Below are 10,524 nucleotides of genomic sequence, written 5' to 3'. Positions count from 1 at the left end.
TGTCTTGATATTTACATTTCAACAACACAAAGTGGGTCAGTCAGAGAACATATCTTTTGTAATAAATTATGTAGTCAAAAGTATGTGGACACCTGAGCAAGATTACCTAATTTAACATCCCATTACAAAACCATGATTATTATTTTCACCTTAATCATACAATAAAAAAAATTATGCCCGCCCACAGAAATCCCAGTAGCCAATCAGGAGAGGCAGTCTATAAATATCTACAGGGAGGACACACTTATTAATCAGTATGGGCCAACAGCAATGTCCTATAAATACATAAGGGGAGCCCCTTACAGTTGCTGAAAACAACTAATGATTCCTCAGAAGAAACAGCATGTTTTTGTAATTAAATCACATGAGGTCATAAAACTCAACAACCTGTCATTAATAAACAACGTTGGTTGCTGCATTCACAAATGCAGGTAAAGTCTCTGCTATGCACAGCAGAAGTCCTATGGAACGCCACAAGCTGGGCTAAAGCTTACTGTCACAGGCTGGTGAGTGCCTTGCATAAGAGGCAGCTTCTTTTAGATATTTGTAGGGTAGGAACAAGAAATTACTACATGCTGAATTTTGCTTCACAAGACCTTGTGTGTCGACTTTAAATGATTTTTATAATAGTGCCGTTATAACTTTGGTATGCAGCCTCCACCAGCCCAGAAGAGTACTGCACTGTGACCCAGAATAAAGGAAAGTAGATCAAAAGTACTAATATAGCAGTTGTTCTCTACACCCATATTTTATCACTTAGTTGAATAAGAACAGCCGGAGAATTAGTATTACATAGAAGTAGGCTAAAGGCTTAAAGTGATAGAACTATTTTTGTATTAAAATATTTGCTGCATTAAACCATCTTAAAGATTTCTGTGTTATGCTGACTGTATATGATGATTATGGTGATAGTCACTGTGTAACGCTACAGATTAAGTCGAGACGCTCACGGTAAAAATAAATGGAAGCTTTAATATAGATCGCAAATCCAAAACCAGTAGTCAGAAACCATGCGTGGGTCAAAACCATGAAATCAATAAACCACGGCATAGAAACCAAAACGCAGTCCAAAAAAGAAGTCGTAGGCCAGACGTAAGATCAGCAACCAAGAGCAATCGTCAGAGAAACACGGTACAAAAGGGCAATCCAAAAACCAGAGTGGAAATACAAGAAACGGGTCAAAACACGATATAAACAATTAGAAATAACGCTCGGTACGCTTGTAGAAAAACAGAGGCAATACTTCGCAACATGCAATACAAACAGACTGTTATTTATACAGGAAGTAATTCAGTACACAGGTGAATCGGATCTGGTAATCGCATTGGGATTGGTTGATGAAGTCACGGGGTTGAGAGAAGCATTCTGGGAATCGGAGTTCGTTGTGATGGAAGAGTCTATAGGGAAAGCGGCACGCGTGACACACTGTAAATTACTGGTATATAAATAAATATATAAACATGAGTACATGTGTTTTGTAAGTTTTTTATATAAAGTATTGTCTATGCATTTATTTCTACTTCAACATGAAAAATAAATTTAATGTATACATCACAGTGTTCAAGTAAAGTAAAAGTTATTTGTATAGTGCTTTACAATAGACCCAGTCTCAATGAGGTAGGAGGGAGAAAGTGTGACGATGTTCTTAGCAGCCCTGAGGAAACTTTCGGAGCACTGTGAGTTTGGTGACGTTTTAAACACACATTCAGGAACAGGCTAGTATGCGGACTCAGGAGTGAAGCCATACAAAAGCGTCTGCAGAACGAAAGCAACCTCACACTGCAGAAAGCCACAGAAATTAGCGTGAGCATGGAGCTTGCTGTAAGAGAAGCACAGCATCTTAGCAACTCAGGTAAAGTACAAAAGATTGTGACTGAATCACAAGTGCTCGAAAACACTACATGCTATCGGTGCGGCAAGTTAGGGCATCACGCAGGGGAGTTTTGGTGCAAAGATTGAATGTGTAGGAGCTGTGGAAAGAAAGGCCACATCAAGCGTGCCTGTGAGGGCAAGAAAAATGCAGAAAAGAGTGCAAAACCAAAATATGGCAAACCGGCAAATGTGTCAATGAAAAAGGGATCCGATGATAGCGATTCATCTGCTGAGGAAGTGACACTGAAGATTTGAGCTGTAGATGGGGACGAAAAGGGCTACTGGGTTACACCCCTCCTGGAAAGGCAGTCAGTTTGTATGGAGATTAACACTCTGGCTGTTTCGATGTATCAGACAGTGTGTATCGCAGCTCCCTGAAACATCTGCCCTTAGAACCAACAAACATTGTACTAAAAACATTCACTGGCCAGCGTGTTGATATCAGAGGTGTCATTGATGTGAAAGTGCAACTAAAGGGTCAGTCAGCAAAGCTGCCACTCTATATTGTTAAAGGCCATTACCCAGCACTTGTAGGCCGCTCATGGTTAGAAAAGATCCAGCTTGATTGGCCCTCAGTTTGAATGGTGTCACTGGTCTCTCTGCTGTTTTAACCAAACACTCAGAAGTGTTGAAGGACGAGTTGGGCACCATTAAAGGTATTATAGTAAAACTAGATGTCAAACCTACGGTGGCCAAGAAGTGCAAAACAAATTAACATTTCAGAAAACAAAATTACAACAAAAAAACAACAACAAATTTACAATGAAAGCAAAAACAAATTTACAAGTGTTTGGGTACCCAGTGTTTGTAAATTTGTTTTGGCATATGTAAAAGTGTTTCAGCACTTGTAAATTTGTTTTCGGCATATGTAATTTTGTTTTCTAAAATGTAAATTTGTTTTGCACTTCTCGGCCGCACATTTATGACGGAAAAGGTAGGGACAATAAATCAGAAGTGCGCCTTGCTTACCTGCTGTCAATCAAACTGTTTATCAGCGGTGAAGTGAACGGAGTTTGTGATGGTGACGATAAACAAGGTTTTGTCTAGTTTGTGGAAATAATTTTATCCAGTTGACCCGCTATTGTTTTTCTTGTGGAAAGTTATTAGATTGTTTGTGCAGATGTTTAGACGTGGCATGTGCATCTCTATCTACTGTCTGCTCTTCTAAACATCTAAGGAATTCTCACAAGAACAACAAAAGCGAAATAATGAAAATAATTAACACAAAATGGACAAAACATTGTTTATTAGGGACGGAACATTTGATACCGAGGCTTGTTGTAACACTTTTGTAACACTGGACTCGGTGTATCGGAGCTTACAGTCATGGCCGAAAGTGTTGGCACCCCTAAGATTTCTCCCAGAAAATTACTGCAATTACACATGTTTTGTTATACACATGTTTATTTCCTTTGTGTGTATTGGAATAACACAAAAAAGCTGAGAAAAAAAGCCAAAATTTATATAATTTCACGCAAAACTCCAAATTATTGGCACCCTCAACTTAATATTTGGTTGCACACCCTTTGGAAAAAAATAACTGAAATCAATCACTTCCTATAACCATCAACAAGCTTCTTACACCTCTCAACTGTAATTTTGGACCACTCTTCTTTTGCAAACTGCTCCAGGTCTCTCATATTTGAAGGGTGCCTTCTCCCGACAGCAATTTTAAGATCACTCCACAGGTATTCAATGGGATTTAGATCCGGATTCATTGCTGGCCACTTCAGAACTCTCCAGAGCTTTGTTTCCACCCATTCCTGGTGCTTTTTGAAGTATGTTTGGGGTCATTGTCCTGCTGGAAGACCCATGACCTAGGACGCAAACCCAGCTTTCTGACACTGGGTTCTACATTGCGACCCAAAGTCCTTTGGTAATCTTCAGATTTCATGATGCCTTGCACACAGTCAAGGCACCCAGTGCCAGGGGCAGCAAAACAACCCCAAAACATCTTTGAACCTCCACCATATTTGACTGTAGGTACTGTGTTCTTTTCTTATTCTGTTTTCGGTAAACAGTAGAATTATGTGCTTTACCAAAAAGCTCTATCTTGGTCTTATCTGTCAACAAGACGTTTTCCCAGAAGGATTTTGGCTTACTCACATACATTTTGGCAAACTGCAGTCTAGCTTTTTTATGTCTCTGTGTCAGCAGTGGGGTCCTCCTGGGTCTCCTGCCATAGCGTTTCATTTAATTCAAATGTCGACGGATAGTTTGCGCTGACACTGACGCACCCTGAGCCTGCAGGACAGCTTGAATTTCTTTGGAACTTGATTGGGGCTGCTTATCCACCATCCGGACTATACTGCGTTGCAACCTTTCATCAGTTTTTCTCTTCCATCCACATCCAGGGAGATTAGCTACAGTGCCATGGGTTGTACATTTCTTGATTATGTTGCGCACCATGGACAAAGGAACATCAAGATCTCTGGAGATGGACTTGTAACCTTGAGATTGATGATATTTTTTTACAATTTTGGTTCTTAAGTCCTCAGACAGTTCTCTTCTCCTCTTTCTGTTTTCCATGCTTAGTGTGGCACACACAGACACACAATGCAAAGATTGAGTCAACTTCTCTCCTTTTTATCTGGTTTTAGGTGTGATTTTTATATTGCCCACACCTGTTACTTGTCACAGGTGAGTTTAAACAAGCATCACATGCTTGAAACAAAGTTATATACCCACAATTCTGAAAAGGTGGCAATAATTTTGTCCGGACCATTTTTGGAGTTTTGTGTGAAATTATGTCCAATTTGGCTTTTTTTCTCAGCTTTTTTGTGTTATTCCAATACACACAAAGGGAATAAACATGTGTATAACAAAACACGTGTAATTGCAATAATTTTCTGGGAGAAATACTTTATTTTCTGGAAAAATTTCAGGGGTACCAACACTTTTGGCCATGACTGTATATTAAAGCAGCATGTGCGGGACTGATGAAGCTCTGGTGCTGTGTTTTATCTCACTCACTATATAAGAGACAATCAAAGCAGGGTTACCCACCGTCCTGTAAAATACAGAATCCTTCTTTATTTGGAGACTAAACACCGCGTTCAGTATTGAACTGATACAGGACGCTTTGTTCTGTATTTTTATCAATGGGAGACAGTGTGATGTGTATAAAACAACAGGAAACTGCTGTTACTGAGGGAATTATATTAAGTAGTGTTCACTTTTATTCTTAGTAATGGTGTGTGCACTGGTTATAGCAGCATAACCTGTTTAATACACCGCTGTATGAGCAGCACAGTGGGCAGAGTGCGTTGTTTTGCCTAAAATATGGTTCTGACTTATTATTATAAATAATGAAAATAATAAATGTTAAACACCATAAATAAAACCTTTGTTCTCATGACTGTGTAAGGTGCCCCTTTTGGTTTTGCACTTCTCGGCCACCGTACAAAGCTGACTGTAAGCCTAGGATTCTAAAGGCTCGCCCTGTGCCTTACGCAATTAAGCCAAAGGTAGAGGCTGCACTGGAGGCTTTGGTAAAAAGTGACGTTCTGGAGCCCGTAAGTATTAGTGACACCTGATACACACAATGTAAAAGGTACCTCTTTTCAAACTCAGTTTAACAGCTTTTAGGGCGGGGCTTCCGGTCAAAGGTCATGGAAAAAATGTTATGAATGTAATTATGGTCAAAAGTTATGTTACTTGAGATTAGAGATGGGACGATCGATCGGCTATAAATCGGTATCGGCCGATTTTTAATCGAAATATGCTATCGGTGATCGGCCGATATTTCCCAAATGTAGCCGATCCGATCGTGTGATCTATAAAGATCATGTTAAGCTTAACAGCTCAGTGGATTGATCCAGACTTTGAACTACAAAGCACGAACCATCGCATCACCATTCATCAACAATCGTACAGAAACCATTGTGAAAGCTCTTTATGACCTAAAATAACATCATTAACGTTGTGCATCATACATATGATGCAATTTTGCTGATTGAAATATTTACTTTAAAAAGATAATTCAACCCGGTCACATCTGAGCCGATTCTATCAGCACGTTATATAAACTCCTGGTTCACTTTGGTAAATCGTGAGCGGTTCTTGCTTTTGATGTAAATGAGAACAGAAAACGTTACAGAGCCAATCAGAGGCAAAAGTTTATTCATTATCAAATTCGTTAGTTCAGGATCATCTGAAAACTTTTAGCTCAACAGACGGAACGAGTCTGACTCGGTGACCGCTCTGTGGTAATAGCGGTTTAATTAAGATTTTTAATTGAGCTTTTTAATGTAAGAAAGTCACACAAAATGTTCTGTAGTAGCTGGTGTTTATTTAAAACCGCAGCATTTATTAATAACAGTAAAAACGGAGAGATAACTGAGAAGAGAAACTTATGCGTCATATTAAATGATTCGACTCCTGAATCAGAATCACTTATAGCGATACTGTGAACAAAGCGTCTTTCTTAAAGAAACACACACACACGCTGTTGCTTTCGTCACCGGTTTATTTTCACTGTGAGGCTCTTTTTAAGGTTTTTTCAGACTAAACTGGATAACATTAAACCTGCGTGTGTGTGTGGTCAGTTAGACTAATGAAATATGTCTCCTGTGGGTGAAAAAAATAATTGTTTGATTACTTTGTTTATTATTTACTGCTTATTTTGCGCTAAAAATTGCATGTTGCAACCCCCCCACCCCCCACTCCGAACGGAATCGGCTATCGACTGATTGCCCTGAAAGGAGATCGGTGATCGAAATCGGTGCCAAAAACCCCGATCGGTACATCTCTACTTGAGATGATAGCCATATGGTTATTAAATTAAAAACAGATGTGACATCTGTCCAATCTGTCAATAAATCCATCACATATATGTGAAAATGTGTCAAGGGGTTAAAGGTTATGTTACTTGAGATGATAGATAATATTAAAAACATATGTACCAGCTGTGCATCCTTTCTGTCTTAAGGAAGTAATGTAATGATGACACACACCCCTCCCACCGTCATTTAGACACCCACACACACACCCTCACACCTCCGCTTTGACACACACACACCCCTCACCCACACACCTCACCCACTACTCACCCACTACTCAGACACAAAAGCGAATTTGAATCATGCGAACTAAATATAAAACTATATTTTAATATTACATGTATAATAAAACAAATAAATTAGAAACTTTAGGGTTTTTTCTTCCCAGTCCAACACAAGCAATCGGATCCACACACTTTTAATCACATGACCCCCACCCCACCCACACCACAGCCACCACTCAGACACATACACAAATTATATTAGTGTTTTAAAGTAAGCATCATTTGAATAATGTTAACTAAATATATATAAAAAATGAAATATTTTATATTTCCCCCAGTTATATACCTTATACCTTATGTTGTCAAGATATGGTTGACATACCATTTGTTAACTTTTCCTTCCTGCTAAACTCAGTATAAAAAGGTTTACCAACAGATCTTTAACAAACTCAGGCTTCTTCATTCTTCATTTCTTCAGTCTCTTCAGAGTCAAGAGACATCTTTTGAAACCATGGCCACAGGTAAGAAAACTTTTCTAAATGGTGACTCTAGAAATAGCTGTGCAACTTTTAAAAGACTTAATGTACAAATTGTTCCTTATTTTCTCATGTTATTAACATGATACTTAATGATACGAAGTAAGATAAGCCTCTCTTATTAGATAACATACAAAAGAATATTAAATTTAATGCATGTGTGGGGGAAAAAAAAGCGAGTAGGAGGGATTTTTTTTTTACAATTTTAACCAATAGAAGAACAAGAAATTTACACACCATTAATGTTTAAAAAGGCTCTTCTCAAGCCAACAGGCAGTATGCCCTGCACGCTGTAAGAGGATAACATTTCTGATTTATGATTATTCCGATGTATAAATATAGATGTATTACAATGATTTATTTATTTTTAGATTGTTATAATTCTATCAGATGATGAAGAGATTGTGGAGGTTGATAAACCGTTAACATCCCCTGTACAACATCAATGTAAGTAAATATTGTAGTAATATTTATCAGTTGTAATTTTACTATTCTATATTTTAGAACTAATTAAATACAACATACTTACATCTGATTTAAGCTATAAACATCCAATCCGACGATGATGCTGAAAAATTTAATTTAGACGCATCATCATTTTGTAAGTATTAATCTGATTTTTATTTTTTATACAATCATACAATGTTCTTGTTCTATATCAATCATTTTTGCATTTTTATTTATTTATTTTAAGTCAATAACAATGAAGTAAGCAGAATTATCACTGATTTAAACTTTGTTGAAGAAATGTCCATCGAAGGTCCACCTTCATGTGAGTGATTTATACATATTTATTAAGATTACTTTTAAAAAGAATGTGAATTCTATATTGCTCACTAAGCCCTCTCTGTCTGTAGCCCACTCGGATCAGCAAGGTTATTACCGAGATGAAGAAGATGAAGAACTTTTTTCAGAAAATCAGGATCGAAAATCAGGATGTATCATTACCAACTCTGCTAAAAGGTCTGTTGCTAAATTAGCATTAAATTCCTTGTGGGGAAAAATGTGTGAAAAACCTGAAAGATCCTACACAACTTCAATCAAAGACCCTGAACAATTTCTAACCTCCATGTTTTCGGATGTATATCACATTTACTCTAGGGTACATTTTACTTACAAAAGACATAACCATTTTATCATTCATTTTTAAATTAACACCATACCTAGACACTGTTCAAAGAATATCCTTTAGCCCTAAGCGTTAAAAAAAAATGCAGTATTGTCCACAACAAACATTAGCATTGAACTTGTTTAGAATTATAATTTATTTGGCGACAGTTATTTTTTTAAAAAGGAATAAATTGATTGTGGAAAAAGTGCATAGTCAGGTTTGTTACCAAATGAGTCAAAAAACTCTGCGATGCTTTCATCGTTGAAATATATCGCCAACCATTGTTCCCCTGACATGTGTCTTGGATGAGTATTGACGAAAAACATTGATTGAAACTGATTCATTTCTAAAATTTGATCAAAAGAAGCATATAAAATCAAATTTACAGTTCTAGGGAGCGGTCGTCAAAATCCAAGCTCCAGTCTCATATTTCCATATTGATTAATGAGAGGTGTTGCCCACAGTCGTCGTCAGGGGTCATGTTAAGGGCATGAAACGTGTATCCATTTGCATACTTTGATCTGTCTATTGACAACGACTGATCTTTCAGGTGTTTTCCAGAAGCTTGAACTAAAGAGTGATACTCACGGATCACATTTCCTTCCTAAAAATTGGGTTGAAACGGTTTTGCAGGGTACTGAATTCCAGTCACAGAGAGAACTACAAACGCTGTATCAAAATGTTTAAAATTAAAAGGGTTATGAGTAAATAATCCACTATACGCGTCATTCTCAACCAAAGCAAATACTATAGACTTCAGCAGCATGCCAAGAAAAATATTCTCCTGGCTACACACACGACTTCTGCCAGATGAAAGTTTTCATAATAACTCTTTCAATCAGGTATTTAGCGGTCGAGTGGTATTTAGCAGTCGAGTGTAAAAGAGCCTGTGCATGCCCCAGCTTTACCGGTGGATAAATTGTTACTTTTTTTCTAAAAAGTGATACAGTGAGTATTTTTAAGCAAGAAATAACTTGTCGATCAGCAATTAGACATAATTAATTTTTACTCCTGATCAATTTAATCTGTAAATCGCTGCCATTCAGTAAAAGTTTGTCCTGAAAGAATATGTCAGAGTGAACCAATCAGATCAACAGTGTTACTTTAAGCAGTGAATCTTGCTCTTTTTGTTAATCCATCATTTTTTGCAGCTGGATCAGTCTCATCCATGTGTCCTGCTGTATCTTTATAAAACAGACCTGATGAGAATTGAGATGTCAGAGTATATTTTCCATAGTTCAGAAGACATTCAAACATTGATCTAGGATGGACCATCACACAAAGGAAATGTGTATTGTGGTCAGATGAATCAGCATTCCAGGTCTTTTTTTTTGAGGGGCCACCCAGACTGTTATCAGCAACGAGTCCAAAAGCCAGAGTCTGTCATGGTATGTGGGTGTATCAGTACCAGGGTCTGTCATGGTATGGGGCTGTGCCAGTACCAGGGTCTGTCATGGTATGGGGGTGTGCCAGTACCAGGGTCTGTCATGGTATGGGGTGTGTCAGTACCAGGGTCTGTCATGGTATGGGGTGTGTCAGTACCAGGGTCTGTCATGGTATGGGGGTGTGCCAGTACCAGGGTCTGTCATGGTATGGGGTGTGTCAGTACCAGGGTGTGTCATGGTATGGGGGTGTGCCTTCTTTTCCACAATCAATCAGTTATATTATTAATTCAGTTCAGATTATATTGTGTGAATAATCAATCAAGTGTTTGTTTTATAAACGTCTCTGTATAACAGGATTGAACTGGTTTATTAGAAGCTGTAGTATTTTATTAGTATTACTATTAGCTTGATTAGATTCTGTAGAATTCTACTTTATATTTCCTGAGTTAACAGAACCATGTAATCTCTGCTTCTTTTTACAGGTTCTTTAAAGCATTTGAGAAGAGAAAGTATGCCACAACTTCTTACTTGTAAGTCATGGCTAAACTATTTTACTTAAACTTTAGTCCAAAAATATCACTAGCTGTAAAAAAAAGTTTAGTAAATATTACTTTA

This window comes from Trichomycterus rosablanca, chromosome 2 (genome assembly GCF_030014385.1).
Source record: "Trichomycterus rosablanca isolate fTriRos1 chromosome 2, fTriRos1.hap1, whole genome shotgun sequence".
NCBI classification, from domain to species: domain Eukaryota; kingdom Metazoa; phylum Chordata; class Actinopteri; order Siluriformes; family Trichomycteridae; genus Trichomycterus; species Trichomycterus rosablanca.
Note: the sequence above shows the minus strand (reverse complement) of the source record.